Source organism: Ambystoma mexicanum, chromosome 7q (assembly GCF_040938575.1).
Source record: "Ambystoma mexicanum isolate Mex_15411 chromosome 7q, UKY_AmexF1_1, whole genome shotgun sequence".
Lineage (NCBI taxonomy): Eukaryota > Metazoa > Chordata > Amphibia > Caudata > Ambystomatidae > Ambystoma > Ambystoma mexicanum.
Genome location: NC_090941.1, coordinates 979012239 through 979034016, shown reverse-complemented (window position 1 = coordinate 979034016; position 21778 = coordinate 979012239). Strand labels below are relative to the sequence as shown.

General features: G+C 46.7%; 1 protein-coding gene across 2 annotated transcripts in view; it reads left to right on the top strand.

Moving 5' to 3' along the window:
- FCHSD2 (FCH and double SH3 domains 2) overlaps positions 1-21778 on the top strand; it is a 1767327-nt gene that overhangs the window by 1579272 nt on the left and 166277 nt on the right. The gene's annotated exons all lie outside the window — the stretch shown is intronic.

Below are 21778 nucleotides of genomic sequence, written 5' to 3'. Positions count from 1 at the left end.
CCAAATGTAAAATAGCCTAACCTTGTAGTAGGAGGAGATTTGAATATCACACTTGACGCAATGCTAGATAAAAGTGTAAGCACTGTGAGTATTGAAAGTACGATCAAACGGAGGGCTATGACAGATTTTATGCGAGAATGTAGACTACAAGATATGTGGAGACTTCAACATCTCCTAGATTGGTGATACGCATTGCATTCTAGTCATCATAAAATGTCCTCGTGGATATGCTCCTGACTTCGGATTTATGCACACAGAATTACAAAGAGGGAGATATTAATACTATTCTGATCTCGGACCATGCCCCAGTTTAGCTTGAAATGTCATTAACATTCCCACTACCTAAGACAATATGTATGGTAAATGAAGGTCACGCTACTCGACGATGTAGAGATAGTGGACAATATTGTGAAAGAAGCAAGGCTTTTTGTGGAGAAAAACTGGACCAATGAAGTAGCGGTGGAGTGTTTATGGGAGGTATTCAAATGCTACATGAGGGGCATGTTGATTGGCCTTTCAAGTAAAAAGAAAAGAGATCGGGAGTTGGAATGGAAGAAACTAGGAAATTCAGAAGCGTACAATGATAAATTATACAGTGGACTCTTGCTCCGCTCTTGAACACAAGAAAAGGAAGCTAGAGAAATTACTTACAGGAAAGACAGATTGACTCTTTTTAAAAACAAGATGCAACTATTATGAGGGAGGAGAAAAATGTGATGGTCTCCTAGCACACCTTCTTCAAGTTATGGAAAATGAAAAATATATTACCGCAATTGAAGACATGGCGCGAGTTATAACATTTGAGCCGACTCAGATCAACAGAGTGTTCAGAGAATACTATACAAAATTATAATCATCGGGTGTACAAATGAATCCGGGCGTCATGAAGCTGTATATAGAAAGCTGCAATTTAAAAAGACTGAAGCTAGAGGAGAGATTGCATTTGGAGGAGGATCTGGACATAGATGAACTTAAAAGAGCTGCGTGCCGCCAGAACTCAGGGAAATGTCTGGGGCCGGACTGTCTACCAGCTGAAATATACAAGATTATGCCGGATGAAGTATATGCCCTGAGGTTGGCCATGTTGCATTCTTCACAGATGAAAGGCTTACTTCCTCCAACCACCAGAAATGCCACCATCTCATTATTTCTGAAGCAAGGCAAACTTTCAGTGAATTTGAGTAGCTACAGGCTGATAAGTCTGATTAACAATGATAATAAGATCCTCGCAAAGGCCTTAGCAACAACACTTGAAAACCTGTTACCTGAGATCATTGGCCAAGAACAAGCTGGTTTTGTTAAAGGTAGACATGCATCTGAGAACATGAGCAGATTGATCCTAACCCTATATGAAAGCTGGAAATTACCAACAGAGTTGGCGGTATTGTCACTGGACGCTGAGAAAGCGTTTGATCGCATTGTATTGGAATACCTCATGGCCACTTTTGAAGGTTTCGGATTGGGTGAAACATAATTGGCTGGGTAAACCTGCTGTACTCAAAACCAACAGCAAGTGTGAATACACATGGAGTTTTATCAGAAAGATTTGAACTGGGCAGAGGAACAAGACAGGGTTGTTCACTCTCACCACTGCGATTTTCCCTCACAATGGAGGCGTTAGTAGCAAAGATCAGAGGCGATCCCTTGATTCGAGGGGTTCGATTTGGGGAGGCCTTACAAAAACTTTGGCTATATGCGGAAAATATGCTACTGGTTCTACAAAGTATAGACACATTCAAACTGGCAACAATGTGTCTAATCGACATCTTCCACGAGTACGCCAGATACAAGATAAATTGGTCAAAATCTGAAGTAATACCCGCTTCAAAAGCTTGTACCAGTCAATGGCTAAGTAATTATGGCTTCAGTTGGTGCCTGGTGAAAATGCGATACCTGGGCATTTGGTTGACAAAGGAAGTGGATCGTATAATGGATGTTCATTTGCATCACGTTATTGACATCCTGAAGAATGACTTGCGTAGATGGAACAAATTGAGGTTGAGCCTAAGGGCCAATGTGAATGCAATCAAGAGGACTTCAGCTCCATGTATTAGTTATATCCTGAGTATGGTTCCTGTGATGGCAAAAAAGAAGGTAATGAAGAAGATAGAGAACTTGGTACAGTCATTCTTGTGGGACGGGAAACATCCTCGCCTAAAGCTATGGAAATTACAAATATCGACTGAGAATGGTGGCTTGGCGGTCCCGGATTTTGCAAACTACCACCTGGCCATTTGCTTCCGTTCATTGAGAATTCATCGGATGTTTGGAGGCAGGCAGTAACTTGCAGATGTACACCACTGGCACCCAGGGCGATACTGACATCAGAAGATGTAAATGGATGTAAATTGTATGCACCAGCGACATTCTTGAAGGAATGTTGGAAAGGCCTTATGAAGCAAAGCAATAAAGAAGTCTCCTGCTCTAGTAACTCATTGATGTGGCTAAACCCAGAGTTTAAGTTGAAAGGGAAAACGTTGTTTTGGCCTAACTGGTTTTTGAGCGGTAGCCAATGGCTGGGCGATCTTTTTGAAGATTCAAAATGTATCACTTTTAGCAGATTGGCTATGGAAAAGGTGCTAAAAGATTGCACATTCGTGGAATATCGAAGACTGAAGAGAGCCGTCGGGGATAGAATTCCTGAAGAGTGCAAAGATTGGATGCATTGGCTGCAAGAATTCAAGATGAATGGACACATTGCCTCAAAGAGCTATAAACACCTAGCACAATATAAGGTAACTAATAGGAAATTACTGGACAAACGGTCAGAATTGATGGACTCGGAAATGAGTGTGAGCAGGTGGAATAATATATGCAGGAATGTGACATTGACAACATTAAATCTAGGAGAAATCGCTAGATGGATCCAGATGGTGAACAGAGTGTACTGGACACCACAGAAACTGTATGAAAGGGGCCTGTTAGAATCAGAGGCTTGTTAGAAATACAAACAAACACAGAGTGGGATCATTTGAGCATATGATGTGGGAGTGCAGCAATTTGAGGGAATTCTGGAAAGAAGTCACATTGACAATGAATAAAGTATTGACGATTGATGTAGAATATGATTTTACAAGTATTATCCTGGGGGAGGCTGAGTTGATAGTGGATCTGTCTTTTCCGCACCGATGTTGGTTCATCAGAGCATCGCATTCCGCAAAATAAATTATACTGCAGAATTGGAAGAGTGAGCCTTGTGCCTTCTGTCTCAGCTTGGTTGATAGATTTACAGCAAATGTCAAAAATAGAGAGGGTAATCATGTACAGGAATAAGAAAAGAAACCTATATGAACTTATTTGGGAAAGATTCTTGGATTTGTAAATCTATGCCTCAATAACTTTATTCTGTTTCAGAGTACAATGATATAGCTGGGGTAATGTTGCTATTGTTTATACCGCTACTGTGAAGGAGGGTGGCTGGGAATTAATGTTATATAAAATGTAATGTAATACTGACTGTAATCTTTTAAACTCTTAATAAATATGTAAATACAAAAAAAAAGATTAGATGCTCCCAAAGATAAACAAGGGTGAAATATTATTTAAAGTTTGTAAGAACGTTTCTGATTGTTGTGTTAACATAAGGGTATTAAGCAAAAAGGATGCTCTGTTTGATTAAACAGAGGTTTATGAGGAAGAATTTAGATACTGCAAGGATACGATTGCCAAAGCTCTCCTATACTTGCATGTTTTGATACCAGCAGGGAGGTGTTTATCATGACTGACGCTAGCTCCACGAGGTTGAGAGCCATACTGCTACAGAATGGTAAAGAAGTGAAGAGGATAGTTGCACTTGCATTGAGGGTTCTGAAAGGGGCAGAACCTCGTTATTCTGCCATCAAAAAGGAAGCCATTGTGTGCCATGTGGGCAATAAAGACATTTCAAGCTTTCACATGGGGCAGGAGGTTTTTTGTATTGAGTGACCACAAGTCTTTGCTTTCTGTATTTTCATCTTTGCTTTCTGTATTTTCATCCGGTGGTCTAAGTGGGCGGAAGCGGTGCTCCTCTACTTTTTTGCATTAAGTTTTACTGTTCCTATACTTCTATTTTTAAAAGAAACTGTTCCGGAATGGGTTTGTTTTAAAATATGGGTAGGAAGAAGTTGAAACTTGCGCTTTCAGTGCACTGCACTGAAGATTCCCTTGAACAGCAGGTGCATGCGTTTGGGGGTTTGTTTTGTATGTGAGGGGGTGCATGGCGATGGGGTTTGTGGGGAGTGTGGGCAGGCCAGCAGGGAACATAGTTCCACTACTTCTTTTCATGCACTTCAACCACTGCCTTGATGGCATATGCAGGATGACTGCAAAATGGGTTACGTCATTGCAGAGGCATGATTTCAATGTGCGGGATGTTCCAGGCAGTGGAAGTATTAGCACATATTTGGTGGAAACAGACGAAGAAGTTTTTATTTATTTTGCATTTTTAAAGCTCTCACACGGCCCGCGTGCATCGAGGCGCTGTTACAGGAATGGTTTGTTTTTTAATTGCGTAATTGTTTTTTTTTAATTTTTTTTATTTAGTTGCGTATTTATAACACACTTAAATACCCAGAGGTTTCTAAGCGCTGACCCGGGATCGAACCTGTGATCGAACCTGTGTTGCTTCCTGTCGTCTTGCTTCCAAGGCAAGCACATTGCCGCCGAGCTACCCTCTGGGAAGGTTGAGTCCACACATGGTGTTTTTGTAATATGTGAGGGTGCCATAATCAAAGAGGAATGGGAAACTGCGAGTAAGGGTGATACAGAATTACAAAAGGTGAAAGATTTGGTATTGTCTAACTGGAGTGGCTGGAACAGTGAGTCAGGTCTGGGTGTGTTTCATTGCGTTAAAGATGATTTGAGTGTTGAAGGTGGGGTTTTGCTATGTGCAGGTCGCATTGTTCCACCTTTAGGGGTGAGAAAACCGCTACTAGAAGAGGCACGTAGTGTTCATTTGGGAATAGTAAAGGCAAAATGGAGGCTCAGGTCGGACTACTAGTGGCCAAGTTTAGATTGTGAAGTTGACGGTCTTGTGAAGAACTGCAGAGAGTGTCTGTCCTCGGATAAGTTGCTTAAAACACATGTCCAACCTTCAGCCATTAATTAGACTTTACAGTATTACCATGGGATTTTACAGCTTTGGAAATTTTGGGCCCAGTGCCCAGGAGGGGGGTGCAGAAATTAATTTTCTGGTGTTACATTTACACTCTAAATGGGTCAAGATTAAGATGGTTCAAGAAGCGGATTCGAAGCCGGTAGTTGAATTTTTAGATGAGGTCTTTCAGCGTGAGGGTTATAATCGTTTTTTTTAATTATAATTCTTTTTTAAAACGTGCTTAGTACCAAAGAGGTTTCTAAGCGGGACCCGGGATTCGAACCTGTGTTGCTCTGCGTCATCTTGCTTCCAAGAGGAGCGTGTTGCCACTAAGCTATACTACCCGTGTCATGCAAGTTTTACAAATAAGATGTTGACAGGTAAGGGTGTGAAATTCACCTCCAGAGAGTTTTTACAGAATATTGGTGTAGAGCAACAGAAAACGTCTGTTTCATCCATCCACCAATGGAGCAGTAGAGAGACTTAACAGGGCTCGTATGCAGAGCATTAGTATGGCTGTGCGACAAGGCAGACACTGGGAGGAATGCATTAGAAAGACTGAATGCATATAGGATGGCCCCCCTGTGCCACAACAGGGTTAGTTCCCTTTGAAGTATTGAGGAGAAGGAAGGCGGGCGCTCCTGTCTTCCCTTCATAGTTTGTAAGACTGGAATTTGTAGTTTGGGACAAAGAAGAACTTGGGGAACGCGTGATGGTCAGGAATGAAAAAATTAGAGGTCTGATAGCGAAAACAAAGCATGCCTCGGCAGAGGTGAGGAAGGTGATAGGGTGTGGGTCTGAAGGCCTTGTGGAGTGTTGAAGGTAGAAAGCAAATTTACAGGACCACAGCAAGTGCAAAGAGTTTTAAGAGATGCTGTGCAGTTGGAAGATGGCAGGACTCGGAATAAGAGCATGGTGGCAAGAAGTCCTGTCTGCAATAATTTGTATGGCAGAAGTGATTTGCTAGTTGCCAGTAGAATGTATGGAAGGGAGGTGTGTTAGGTGTTTGCTTATAGTTCACTACATCATTGTATATATTGTAGATAACATGTTGTGTAATATTACTAGTGCATTGTTTAGGTTCAAATTTGTGTTTACTTTTCTCTATCTTGTTTATTCTGTTTCCCCAGCAGCTCTGGAATGTTTATCTGGTTGCTTGGGGGATGGATCCAGATTCTAGGTTCCAATCTTGGGTATAAATTGTTCTGCCCACATCCTGAGAAGGCAGTTGCTGGAGCTGTTGAGGAGAGCCTCATACCTTATTTCTCAATAAAGCTAAGAAAGCACTTACCTGGTGTCTTCTTTCTTGTGGTGGGGGATCTTACAAGTACTTTAGAAAATCGATTAATCCTTGTCCGAGGCATATTATGTCCCACAATACAACAGCCCTTAGTCTGCTGGGAAGAATAGCATGAGCAAGAGTGAAGTAAGCGGGAGAGGAGTTTGCAGAGGCAGTTGGACAGGGCTAAATCGTTGGATTTCTATAAATGTGTCTTTACCCATTATACATGATCAATCTTTTAGACAGAGGTGACACAGAAGAGTATGTGATGAGCTTACATACACACTGTGATTCCGATTTAGAATAATATAGTCCCCATCTACCAAAGTAATATAATGTAGTGATATAATTTAATTCACATATTCTTTTGAGAACACGCCATGGCTAACCGTTGACATGCGAAGAGTGAGCTAAGAGACTTTTCAATCTGTGGAATGAAGTATTTACATGCTCCATATTGTTGGTTTGGCAGTTCCAACATTCCTAATGGGGAATTTACCTGTGGTACTACAAATGGACACAGCATTGATTTTAAAGCCTATATATCCACCAGGAATGTCCGAACATGCTCCCAAGCTCCTCATGCACCCATCACTACCTGATAGAGGACTAAATGGTTGGATTAATATGGTTTTGTGTTTCCCATTATATGTGGACTATCTTTTAGAGGTGACACAGACAAATATGTGTTCAACTGATTTATGCACTATGGTTCCAAGTCCGGTTTAGAGCATTATAACATACAGATCTTGGTGTATGGGAGGGCCATTGTAGAGCACCATGTATGGATTTATGAGGGGGCAGAAAAGCGTGAGGTTATGAATAAGGGTGCTGATGCCACCCCAGGTGACCCGCTTATAGTCAGTCATTCCAAAAATCCATTAACCCACAAATATTTTGGGTCCCTTTTAGAGGTGGGTATACCGTACTCCCCTATAAGCTAGTCTTGCCAAAAGGCACACAGTGTCTCCCAGAGGCAAGACAAGCTGTTATGGTGGTCTCTTAAACACCTCCCTATCCTACAGTCAACCCGCTCTCATTCTGCTCTTTCTCGCAAGATCATTCCTATTTGTACAACCCTGGTGTCACTATCTCTGTTCACTGGCTCCTTGTTGACCTCTACAATGCTCTGGTGCTCTCTGTACCAGCTCCTTCTTCTGATCTTCTACACCTTCCAGCTCCAGCATTCACTGCTCCACCGCCCTCTTCTTTCTCCAACTGTCACCAAACTAGCTCTTTCTCCAAATTCCCACACATCTGCTCTTTTTGAATATTCACCCATACCCTGTCCATGGACTGGGCTCTGTAACAAATCTGAGGATGTTGTCCCTTCTTCCCTGGGGGGAACCTTTCCCATGGGGTCAGGATGGTGCGTTCACAGTACAATATTACCCCTGGGGGTTGTGCACCAGGACGAGGATTGCATGGGAGAGGAAACCCCTTATTGGATTATGGATGCCCTCTCCAGAGAATGCAGTATCCCTGCCAATAACTTGACCCTAGACCCCCTTTCTACAATCCTAAGGATAACGCCTTCCCTAATAAGATCATGAGTTGTCCTCTTACACTACCTCTAGAAAGTACTTGGACAAGGACGAATAGGAGGTACATTTCACAATACTAACACAAAGAAGATTCCCAGTGACTCACAAGTGAGTCATAAGATCAGTACGGTGACGAGGGAGAAGTGCAGAGGCATGAGGATTACCAATGAGGAGAACCTCATTGCGCAGTCTAGTGTTTCTTCACATCTTATTGGCCAGAGTCAGTATAAAGGGGAAGAAAGACTCAGGAAGTACGAGAGGAGCCCTCCCATGGGGAAACCGTGTGGAAGGAGTGAAGCCAGTCTAGAGAAACCAGAAAAGTGAAGACGTGTGCTTACCTGGAGGGTAGTTTTGACCCTGGCAAACCCCTGGAGGAGCGACTGGCCCAGCAGAAGCAGAAATAGCCACCCATCTGAGCAGGAAAGTTGGCGCTCACAGCCTGCTGATCTGGCGCAGCCCCAAGAGGGAAAGAGTGGTCCTCTGAGGGAGAATAGCGGAAGACTGCAGAGGCGCTGCAGACCCCGCCGGATACCCAAATACTTCCGTAGCCTCGAACGGATGCAGCTGCCTGGGATCCACTGATGCCTACGAGAAAGTCTCTAGTACACAGGTTGCCTGGGAGGCGCTAGAGGTCAGGGGAAGCAGTGGGTTCAACCCAGAATCTGGGGGAAGAGGGTCTGGAGGTGTACCCTTTCAAACTCAGAGGGACACAAATGGTACACCAAGGATAGGAGGGACTGGGGCCCCTGAAGTGAATCAAAGACAGTTGTGGAGGTCAAGCTGGCACCAAAGCAGACGGCCGCCTGACTCATCGGCTTCGACCCTCGCTTAATTTTTAAATGGCATTATTTAACATTCTTAGGTAATTTTTCACATCCTTACCATGCTTAATGGACCTGGCTTCAACTTGGACCATCATTGTGAGGACCCGACACATTCCGCGCTCCGCTGTCCGTAATGGTTTGCTATGCCGCATGAGCGCCTGCTACCTTCTGCAACGCCCGTCCTCTGTGAGGTCAACTCTAGCGTTAAGATCAACTGTGGACCGCATGCCGCAACATACGCGGCTTCTTTGGAAACAGCACCACCTTCAGTATTCCAGAAGCTGTGAATACAGAATTTAATTTTATGGTTCACATGCATAGCCTTGCTGCTTTTGTCTTACTTTTTTTCCTCACGTGTGTAAGGATTCTTTATAAGGAGTCACACGGGCACAATTGACTTCTTATTTGAATATTTGCGAGGAGGAGAGAGAGAGGAAATGCTGTGTACACACGCCACCACTATCTGATGAGGTAATATCATTTTTTTGTGCTACAGACCTTTTCTTTTTTGTTCCTTCCACTGTAACCTATGCTATTGTTATTGGCCACCAGACATATAACTCTTTACTGCCAATAAGAACGTTCTTGTTAATGGTCATTGGAGGTGTCCTTCTCTTCCTGGATTTACCAATTATATGCAACTACCTCTTCCAACTTCATCTTAATTCATTCTAATCTATCACTAACTGTGGTAAAGCATTTTAATATACATACGATATCCGGACGTATTAATTGCAGTGATCATCCTTCATTGGTCAGACCACTTTGCTCATAGCTACTAATCAATTGCTGCAGAGATTGTGTTGCCACAGCTCTGATTATACCAAGCACCACTGCTTTTAGTAAACTTTGGAACTTTACTGATTCCATCTGCGCTTTTGCTTCTCTAAGATCACCGTGACCTAGACCACCTAAACTGTCTGTTGATTGGCAAAATAGCTTCCAACAAAAAGAACCAAAAGTCTACACCTGTTTCTAAAGACTCTGTGCCTCCATCCACAAATCTGAAAAGGTCAAGTGATTTGCCACCTCCTCTCAACTCATCTGATCCTGCTCTAGAAGCAATCCCATCAGAAATTAGAGCCTTGCGGCCCTTCATTGAGACCACCAACCAAAAACTACAACAGCTGGATCACCGATGGAAGGGCTTTGAAGAGGCAATGGAGGAGGTAGAAAAACTAATCGGGATAGTTTTATTTCTATCGCGCTCATACACAAGTGTTTCAGAGCGCGACAAGGCAAGGGAAGGGGAACAGGGGAGAACAAAAACAACGATCTTACTAGGCCCTGTGACATTGAGAACATGCAAGTGCAGGGTAGAATGTTGAGCATGTTCCTCCCAGGGTGGCAATGCTGGAAAAATCTGTTGAAGACCTCCAAAAACACAATGAGGACTTGGAAAATAGGAGCAGACGCAATAACCATCGAATCTCAGGCTTGCCAGAAGGATGTGAGGGATCAGACACGGTCACTTTTCTACAAAAATTACTGTCTGGTATTTTACTCTTACCATCTGATACCTCTTTCAACATACAGTGAGCCCATTGAGTTGGTCAACGCAGAACCTCAGTGTTAGGCAGAAACCTGTGCAGTTCCCTTAGGGACCACTGCAAAAGATTTAGGACTACAGGTGGTTGGCAGTAAACCCAATTGGTAGCAGTCTGTACCACCCAGATTTACCTGGTAGCTGTGGCTGAGCAGTCAGACTTCTCGCAAGATGAGTTAGGCAGTATATAGAGTATACACAATAGGTACAGAGATACAGTAGCACAAGCAAACACTGACCAGGGCTTTGGTGTAAAAGTATATGATTATTTATTTAAAGACACACTTTTAAATTACACTAGCACAAAGAGGTAAGTAAATTCAACACACAGTCACTATTATATATATACAATCCTAATTACTTATTAGACAAGTCTTAATGAGAAACACCACTTATTTTCAGACAGAGGTGAGCGCTTAACATAAGATGGCACTCTAATAAGTTATTAAAAAGGGAGGGAAAAAGGCAGAGTTATGAAAGCACACAAATTTCAATACTTTTCAAAGAACCACCGGGAGGCAGGTTAGGCAAAGTCTACTGGAGAGCAAGGAAGTTCAAATGCCAGACCCACTCTTAGAGAGAGCAAGCGAAATGTGTCCAGGATCACACAGTGGGGTTATGCCCAAAAAAGTCTTTGTAGGAAGTTCATAAAAGATTGAGATCAAGTCGGGAAAAGTTAACAGGTCCCAGGCTAACCCAGGTTAGAAAGTCGAGGATTTACTGTCACCCCGAATGATCTGTCGCAAGGAAAGCCAGGCGGGACACAGTACCTGAAAGTGGGAAGATCGCTCCAACGGGGGCAGTTGTTCCTGGCAACGGGTGCAAGTCGGTGTTTCGTCCAGAGGAAGAGAAGGTCTCGACGTGGAGGAAAGCTGAAGGTCGTTGCGCTGCCAGGGAAGAAACCAGCCGCAGAGATTTCCGGTTACAAGGTACCACCCTTTTCTTCGCAGTAGTGGTAAACCGTGGTATTCCGGTTGCCGGGGTGCTTGGCACGGGCAATGCGGCCATGAGATGGTCCAGGAAGGCGAAAAGACGGACAAACTGGTTATCCCCACCAGTCAAAGGAAGAAGACTCTCCGGACTGGAGATCTCCTCTGTCTTCGGGAAAAGTGGTGAGACGGTTCAGCAGGGCTCCAACGGTGGTGTCGTCATTGCAGGTCGGCTCGGCTTCTCCCTCCTCGGATTCTTTAGGTCCTGTTGCGACTTCTGAAGTTCCAGTCCCCAAATCCCTGCTTTTATGCAGAAAACCCCCATTCATTCAGCCTAGCTGTCACTCAAACATGCTAAGTGGTGAGCCGGGTGGCTCACCACTTGGGCCAATCACACAAGAGTGCGACTTGAGTTGCCGAGGCAACTCATTCCAGGGTGCCTAAACCTCCTCCAACACCCCCTGTGGTACCCAGACAGAGTGGCACCACTTTTGGAGGCTTCTGTGGAGAAGCCCGCCAAAAAGTGGAACAAAGAGCTCGACTTGGGTTGGAGTCACAGAAGCGAACACAAACGCCATTTTGGAACCAAGTTTCGGCAAAAAATACCAACCGGTGAATTTATATTAATTTAATAAACCGGCGGTATGTTCGAGGCTATTTTAAAAAGTGGTAGCCTCGAACAATAGGAAAATCCCATAGGAATATATTCGCGGTCGAATATAAAAAGTAGTATCCACTGCCACCAGCCAAAACTCGGTCGGGGGGGACAAGACAGTGCCCCCTCGAACAACAGACCCCGGGGCAATCAAATTGCCCCGACCAGTACGTCCACAATAGGATGGTTTGTACTGGTTCTGTTCACATTTACATGCCCTGGGAGACAGTAGTCAGTCCCAGGGTATGGAGTCTGTTTGGGGGTCGCTACGACACCCCTGGGTTACGGTACGGAGGGTGCTGTGTAACCCATATACCAAAAACACATGAAGCCCTAAGGGGTAAAGGACCCCATAGGCCATAAAGCACATACAAAGTCAAAGGAACACCGCAAATCATGTCTAAGAGTTGGAGGAAAAAGAGTCTCACTCTTAGCAGGAGAAAAAGATAAACCCCAAAAATCCAGCAAAGCTGCTGGGGGACTCACTAGGTTTGGGAAATTAGCCTTTTCAGAGAATTCTCCCTAACACTCAGGATCCTCTCATTCTCCTCCTCAAACTCTCATCTTTTACCTACTTGAATTTACAAAACTCCAACGTATTATATCAACTGTCAAAGAACAAAGAGACCTATTCTGGCATGGAAGCATACTCTTCATCTCGCAGGATGTGGCCAAAACAACCGCTACACGAAGAAAATAATTCTTATCTTTTCACCCTGCACGGAAGCAACTCAATATCCGATATGGCTTGTACCATCCATGTTCTTTTAAGGTCACACACAACGGTCGTACCGCCATGTTCGATGAGCCAGCAGATTTAAGAGCTTTCATACGCTCCATCAAAACTGAATCCATGGACACGTCCTCTCCTGAAAACCTTTCAGTCCCTACTGGTTCATAAATCTATTTAATGCCGTTCACAATTTATATTTTCTCAACCTGAGCGAGACGGTTGCTGATGTGGTTCCCCTCTTTTTGCTGTGTGCTGTCCCTCTCTGTCTGTTCGGGCAACCCAGTCGGTGCCACCAGCTCATGCCACATTTTTATTCCCTTTTTCTCCAGATCCCGGGTCGATTCAGTCTATGACTTAATGTTGAGATCCCAACTGTTTTTTATTCTTATGAGTCTTCTTGTCTATTTATCTCAGTTCGGATTCCTTATTGTTTGGCCCCCATTCCTTGTCTCTGATACCCTTTGTGGTTTCCCTTTGTACCTTTCCCACAATTCTGGGTCATTTAACTATGTCTTTCGCTATAGTGCTAAAGATGGTTTCATGAATTGCCTCTTATACTGATAGCTTTATGCTTTCTTTAATGTCATTTAAATGCGTTACTTGGAACATCAAGGGACGCAATAACCCCATTAAAAGATGTAAAATCCTGTCTCATTTGAACAACTTTAAACCCTCAGTAGCTTGCCTACAAGAAACACACCTATCCTCCACAAGTAATGAAGTTCAAATCCTTATGGGTTAAAGAGGTTATTGCAAGCCCTGCTGTTGCCAAAAAGAATGGTGTTGCTATACTGTTAAGTAAGAAACTGCCCTTTAAAATTTTGGATAAAGATGTGGACGCAGAAGGTCGATGGGTGTGGGCCAAACTTATGGTTAACTCTGTGCAAATCTCTAATTTCAATGTCTATGGTCCTACCCAACCTGATTCGGAGTTCTGGTCATCCATCAAAAAGATTATTGTTGATGTTAATCAATTCATGGACCCGTTCTTGGACAATCTGGCTGTATATTTAAATCGTCTGAATCTCACAAATCTTTTTTGGGTTGTATTTTAGAATCTGGCTGAATTGATTCATGGATGCTCTCACATCCTACACAGCTCGAGTATACTTTCCATTCACTCCCTCACAATACACTTTCGCGACTCGACTATATCTTTACATCTAAAACTCTCACTGGAACTATTGTTGACTCCACCATTTCCAGTATCATTATTTCAGATCATGCACCAGTGAGCACATCCTTTGTGTTTGATGATCTCTGCCGGATATCCACACGGTGGAAATTAAATAATATTTTATTACAGGATAAGCAATTCATTTCCTCAGTTAAATCCTTCATAAAACAATACTACGAACACAATAGGGATGAAGACACTAATGTGGTTAACAATTGGGATGCTTTCAAAGCAGCTCTGAGGTGTCATATCATGGCATTCTCGGGTCTGAAGAAGAAGCTACGAAAAAAACACCTAGACGAGCTCTATTTGCAACTCACATCCTTAGAGCGTAAATACTTTCAAAATCCTAACACTGCTAACTTACATCCTGTTATATCACTTCGTTTTCAGATCAATAAAGAACTAACCAACATGGCAGCAGGTACCATACTTAAATACAAAACTAAAATGTATCAAACTTCTAACAAGGCCGGGAAATCGCTTGCTTCATAATTGAAAACCAAGAAAGAAAGATCATATTTTTCACATATAAAAGACTCTTCCGGTAATCTATATAATCACCCCACAGATATCCTGAATTGTTTAAAATAATTTTATGAAAATCTATACACTCCTGACTCCCCAATGCCCACTGAAAATATCAAATCTTTCCTGAATAAAATTGACAGATCATCTTATCCACAGATTGATCTTTCTCACCTAGATAAGGATATCACTCTGTCTGACATTATGCAGGCAACAAGAGATTTAGGCAGAAATAAGGCCCCAGGTCCGGATGGCTCTTATGCCGAATTCTTCAACTCTGTTGCACACTCTCTAGCTCCTAAACTTATGTCCTTATTCTCGTACTTTGCCTCACAAAAATCTTCTTCTGGCTCTTTCTCAGACGCCTTGCTCACATTATTCCCTAATCCTTATAACAACCCTTCTTATCCAAATAATTATCGACCTATATCCCTCATTAATGTTGAATGCAAAATATTTGCTAAAATCCTTGCTAATAAAATAGAATCCTCCCTTCTATGATCAAATCTGATCAAGTGGGATATGTTAAGGGCCGTAATATTTCTTCAAATGCCAGACTTTTTCTGGATGTTATTCATATTGTTTCTAAGGATAAAAAAGAGACATGGATAAACAGCAATTGCTCTTGATGCACAAAAGGCATTTGATTGCGTCAGCTGGGATTTCATGTTCTCCAGCATGGGGTCTGGCATGGATTCACATGCTCATGAATATTCCCCGTCGTCAGGCTGTGAATCCTCAGTAAAGAAAAAATCAGTATCAGTTTCTTTTCTGATCTGTCTGTCTTTCTTAGTAGTAACCAATCACTGATCTCTGGGTCATACTGCCCCCAGCCAATGACTGCCCTCTCCCTAAGCACCTCCCCTGGCAGACATCCTCAGATTTTTACCGCACGTTCAAGTGTTGGGAGTCCTTGTGCTTTAGCTCTTGAGCTTTTACTGAGTTTTCGCGCTTTTTCAGGAGATTTTCTCATTTTTTCGGTTTAATGGAGCCTCAAGCTCCACGGTATCCACTTCCGATAACGGGGACCCGTTTCGGAATTCTTCTACGCCCCTCAAGGGTGAAGTTTTTGTCGAGTTACGCTTCTTGGAGGGTCCAGAAGATCTGAGGCCTACCTCAACGGACATGGCCCAGGCCAAGGCAAGCTCGACTCCCGGATCCAAGCTGTTCAGGAGCTGCCCGGGATGCGGATTGCAAAATATTTTCAAGGAGGACGAGCATTCAAGATGTCTCTACTGCCTTCATGAGGACAAGACGCACATGGAAAAGGACTGTGCGTTCTGCAAGAACCTGTCTGAACGGACCAAGCAAGATCGTCGTTCCCGCCTTGCCGCCTGGCTGGAGAAGGGCACAGCAGGTGACAAGGCGAAGAAAAAGTCTGAGCGGTCTTCTAAGTCCTGTGAGCGCACCCTGGCGATGGGGGCCCAACAGAAGGCCAAGCACTGCGAGTCCACGGGCACTGGGAGCGCCGAAAAGTCGGGCTCTTCGGCTGCCAAGCAGGGCGCAACTTCCCCGGCACGATCAACCACGAGCCAGCGCTCTGGTTCGGTGAAGAGGAAGCCCGAGAACCCAGGTAAGCTTCTGGAGAGGCCCGGTCGATCTCGAAGGGAGCCGAGGGGGAGCGAGGCGATGACCCTCCCCCCAAAGCGAAGGCCCAGGATGCACCTAAGGTGGTGAGGGCCTTGATCCACCCTCAAAGGCCTTTATCGAGGTTGTCGCAGCGGCCCTGGTGAAGCCGGCAGAGCCTCAGGGCCCAGAGTTTTCCTTGCCACCGCGGAGGGAATCCTCTTTCCAGCCCATCGTTAAGACGCCAGTGAAGACCCCGGTGGAAAAAGAGGGGGGGCCGGTGGCCATTACGGACTCGGATTCAGCCTCCGAGGAGGATCTGGTGGAAACCGTGGAAGGCCTCAACGAGAGGTTCGAAGGCCTCAACGAGAGGTTCAAGAAGGTTCTATCCCAGGGGAAGGATCCTGCTAAGGTGATCGAAGATAGCGACGATGGCGACGACGAGGGCCCAATGGAGCAGCCATCCCGCCCGTCGCAGCCATTGCCCGAGCCCCAGGATAGCTTGGCGGCCATTTTGTTGGTGATCCAATCCTTATGTACTGAGATAAGGACGAGGTTACCACGGACCCAGACGGAGGATCCAGAACCTGGACCGTTGGCAAGCCCTCCGAACAAGCGGAGGAGAGTCCACCCCGCACCGCCCTTCGTGCCCACAAGGCCTGTGGACCCCTCATCCCCCTCGCCGGACCCTCGGGATGATATGGCGACGGATACAGCGACGGGGACGGACGACGGAGGCGATGATGCAACGGACATTCCTTCATCACCCCCCCTAGGGCCTCTCCGCCCGACGAAATTGGCTCTTTCCACGCCATGATAGCCAGGGCATCCGAGCTCTTCCAGCTCTGCCATGAGGAACAGAAAAAGGAAGGCTTTCTTTACCAACGACGGGAGGCCAAGAGAAAGACGGTCTTTGCGGTACCGTTGCTCGACGACATCTGGGACGAAGGGCTGGCTATCCTGAAGAACCCTTCCATGACAACTGCCAAAAGGGACAGGTACGAGAAGAAGTATCGGGTCCCTGACGCCGCCCCCTTGTGCCTCAGGGCCCAGCCTACGCCGGATTCGGTCGTCTCGGCAGCGGCCAAGAAGAAAGCGGCGGCTTCAACTTCCACTTCCCCGCCAGACAGCCAGGGCAAGAAGTTGGACTCCATAGGACGACGAGTCATCTCGTCGGCGGCGACGACAATTAAGGCGGCCAATGCCTTAGCGATTGTGGCCCGTTACGACAGGGAGCTCTGGTTCAAGATAGCTCCCCTGCTAGACTTCCTACCGGACGACAAGAGGGCGGAGGCCCTACAGATTCTGCAGGAAGGTGAGGTGGCGTTGGATCACGCCATAACGGTGGCAACGGACATTGCTGATACCGGATTTCGCCAGCTGGGCAACGGGGTTTGCCTTCGACGACGAGGATGGCTCAGGGCTACGGACTTCGCCAGGACGTCCAGACCAGAGTGTTGGATATGCCGTTCGACAGCAACAACCTGTTTGGGAAGACGGTGGATGAGTCCCTCCAGGCCATCAAGACCGACACAGAGACAGTTCGAGCCCTAGGAGTCTTTCAGCAATGGCGGCCCTTTCGGAGCTCTGGAGGCAGACAGGGAGCCTCCAAGGGATCCAGCGGTGGCTCTTCTATGTACCGCCAGGCGGCCCGTTCCTCGTCCCAGGAGGCCTACAGAGGTTGCGGCAAGCAAGGAGGGTCTCGCCGCCGTCGTCCAGGAGGCCAAGGCGGCAAAGCCTCTTCCAAGCAGGACTGAATCGGCCGCAGCGTCGGGCCCCCACCGAAGCACCCTGGTGTGAGGCCGGCTGACGAAGTTCGCAGCTTGTGGGAGTCCATCTCCACCTACCGTTGGGTGCTGGACATCCTGGCCCGCGGACACTTGCTAGAATTTTAAAAGAAGTGTCCTCGCATTCCTCCCGTGGCCAGGAAGGAGAATCACGTCCCTCAACTGCTGTTGGAGGTGAGGGTGATGCTCAAGAAAGGTGCCATCGAGCTCTTCCCCAAGAGGCTCCGGGGCTCCGGAGTATACTCAAGGTACTTCCTCGTCAGAAAGAAGACAGGCGGTTGGCGCCCCATCCTGGACCTGCGTCGGTTAAACAAGTACATCAAGGCACAGAAATTCAGGATGGTCACCCTCCAGCACGTGCTGGGACAGCTGGAGGAGGGCGACTTCCTATCGTCGTTGGACCTGGAGGATGCTTACTTCCACATCCCCATTCTAAAAGGACACAGAAAGTTCCTCAGATTCGTAGTCCAGGGGGGTCCCTACCAATTTAGAGCCCTACCGTTTGGATTAAAGTCGGCACCCAGGGTGTTCACCAAGTGCCTCGCACCAATGGAAGCGTGGCTGCGCCTGCAGGGGATCCACGTCTACCCCTACCTGGACGACTGGCTAATCCGTGCAAGGTCACGAGAACTCGCCGTCGAACACACAGCGAGGACTGTCCGCCTGTTCACAGAACTGGGATTCGCCATCAACTACCCCAAATCCCACCTGGTTCCGTCGCAGGTAGCACTGTTTCTGGGGGCGAAGCTCGATACAGTGGAGCGCTTGGCATCTCCGTCGGAAGAAAGGACGAAGGCCATTTTGGGCAAGGTGCAGCGCCTGTTAGCCACGGATGTGGCCAGGGTGAGGTCCATCAAGTCCCTCCTCGGGATGATGTCCGAATGCATATACCTTGTGCCCCTTTGCAGACTTCGGATGCGTCCGCTACAAGAGTTCCTCGACGCCCGCTGGATTCAAGCGGCAGGCAGCTTCGAAGACAGGATCACGCTCGACGAGGAGTTCCATCGGGGGATTCTATGGTGCGGTACCCGTGCGCAGGCACTGACTTTCAGACCCTGGCGTATCAGGAGAGGGTGACGACGGACTCCTCCCTGGAGGGATGGGGGGCCCACACCGGAGATCTCCACGCAAGAGGCCTCTGGCTCCCGGAGGAGAGGTCTCTCCACATAAACATCCTGGAGCTACGAGCCGTGTTCTGGGCTCTCAAATCGTTCCTTCCGTCCCTCAAGGACAAAGTGGTGAGGATCTTCACCGACAACACCACCACGATGTTCTACATCCGGAAGCAGGGAGGCACCAGATGCCAAGCCCTATCCAAGGAGGCCCAGGATCTGTGACACTGGGCCGTCACCCAGGGGATGTTCCTGGTTCCCTTCCACTTGGCAGGAATAAAAAACACCATCGCAGACTCACTCAGCAGGGAGCTGCGCTCGTGCCACGAGTGGGAACTACACCAGGACCAGGTGGATCGGCTCTTTCAACGATGGGGCAAACCCCAGATCGACCTGTTCGCGACAGCGATGAACTCCAAGTGCCAGAGGTTCGCCAGCAGGTTCACACAGCCGAGGAGCATGGGCAATGCTTTCTCGTTCCCTTGGGACGGCCTGTTCCTGTACATGTTCCCTCCGTTGCCGTTGCTGCTCCATCTCATCAACCAGCTCAAGAGGTCCAGGTGCAGGATGATCCTCGTCGCACCGGCGTGGCCGAGACAGATCTGGCTCCCGGACCTTCTGGACTTGTCAACGTCCCCACCTATGAAGCTGGCGACGGACGCAGATCTTCTCTCCAGAGAAGGAGGCGCCATTCTTCATCACGACCCGGAGTCGCTGAACTTGCAGGCTTGGCTACTGCAGCACTAGAGTTTGGAGGATACGATATCCCGGCTGACTGCAGAGAGGTTCTTGCAAAAGCCAGGGCGTCCTCAAATCTCAAGTGCTATGGACATAAGTGGAAGAGGTTCTCTGTCTGGTGCCGTGCACAGAAGATTAACCCTCTGCGGATTACGGCCCCTCAAGTATTGCCGTACCTACTGTCGCTGGCCAAAGCTGGACTGGCTCACGCATCCATCAGATACATCTGGACTGCCATCTCCCGATATACCAGAACTACAGGACGGGCGTCCTTGTGGTCTCATCGCCTGGTGAAGGAATTTATGAAGGGACTATTCCGATCGTTCCCGCCGGTGAAGGCCCTGCCCCGGCGTGGGATCTCAACGTGGTGCTGACCAGGGTCATGGGGGCCCCATCCAAGCCTATGCATTCGGCGCCGTTGAAGTTCCTGTCGTGGAAGACAGCATTTCACGTGGCCATCACCTCCGCACGATGAGTGGGAGAGATCCAGGCCCTATCTTGCAAGCCTCCATACTTGACTTTTCACGACACGAGGGTGGTGCTGAGGACGCACCCCTCCTTTATGCCCAAGGTGCCGTTGGACTTCCACCTCAATGAGCCCTTGGTGTTGCCAGTTTTCCTCCCATCGCCTTCGTCGCAGGCCGAGAGGACTCTGCACTCGCTGGACGTAGCTAGAGCGCTCAAGTTCTGCGTGGACCGCACGAAGAGTTTTCGGAAGACATCACAGCTGTTTGTGAACTTCGGACCTGTGAATCAAGGGAAGGCTCTCTCGAAGGCTTCCATTTCCAGATGGCTCTCCGGCTGCATCATGCACTGTCACCGGTTGGCAAACTGACTGCTGCCCGGCCGTCCGAGAGCCCATTCGACCAGAGAGATCGCTGCTACCACGGCGTTCCTGTCTAGTGTGCCCCTGCTGGACAGTTGCATGGCTGCTACGTGGAGGTCGACGCACACCTTCACACGATTCTACTGCGTCGATCGGGACTCCAGGGAGGAGTCCAGGGTCGGCCAAGCAGTGCTACGCAACCTGTTCGCTTAAGGTCAGCCTGGTGAGGAGGTAAGAGATGCTTAATGTTGAGTTGTTGTATTGCTTAATGTTGAGCCTGTTGCCACCTCCCGTGGTTGTGCATGTGTATACTGCTATGTAATCTTATATTCATGAGCATGTGAATCCATGCCAGACCCCATGCTGGAGAAGGTACAAGTTACTTACCTGTAACCGTTGTTCTCCTGCATGGGTCTGGCATGGATTCTCATGCGAACCCTCCCTCCTTCCCCTCTGCGGCTCGTCACTTGGTCATACTGCCACTTTACGTGCTACCAAATCTGAGGATGGCTGCCAGGGGAGGGGCTTAGGGAGAGGGCAGTCATTGGCTGGGGATAGTATGACCCAGAGATAAGTGATTGGTTACTACTAAGAAAGAAAGATCAGAAACGAAACTGATACTGATTTTTTCTTTACCGAGAATACCCAGCCTGACGACGGGGAATATTCATGAGCATGTGAATCCATGCCAGGCCCATGCTGGAGAACAACAGTTACAGGTAAGTAACTTGTTCCTTCCAATCTCTCCACTAGCATGGCTGTGGTGATAAATGCATTTCCTTAATTAATTTGCTCTATTCCTGTCCCAAATCATCTATTTGCATGAATTGCGAATCCTCTTCTTTCTTCCCTCTACTAAGAGGAACTAGACAAGGTTGCCCCCTATCTCCGATCCTATATATCCTTGCGCTAGAACCCTTACTTGAACTAATTAGATCTAACAAAGATATACCAGATATTGAGAAAGGATCGGCCCAATGCAAAATTGCTGCATACGCTGATGATGTTCTTATCTTTATCAAAAACCCCAAGAATCATTTATCCCATCTGCTTGGAATACTTCACCAATTCAGTCTTGTCTCTGGCTATAAACTAAAAAGAGAAAAATCTGAAATTCTTCCCCTGAATTCATATTGCTATAAACATGAACTAGATCTTTTCGGTTTAAAATGGTGTAATGACTCAATCAAATATCTCAGTATCAACTTTGCCCCCACAATACATAATACTATCAAAATTAACATGGGAACATTACTCAATAAACTAAAAAACCTTATGTCAAAATGGTCCCCTCTCTATCTATCTTGGTGGGGGAGGCTTGACACAATAAAAATGATGCTTTATCCTATTATTCTATATCATCTTCAGCTTCTTCCGGTCTCTCTCCCTCTTTCTGTTTTCAAACCTATCTATTCCCTAATACTGGATTTCCTTTGGGGCACTGGTAAATGTAACAG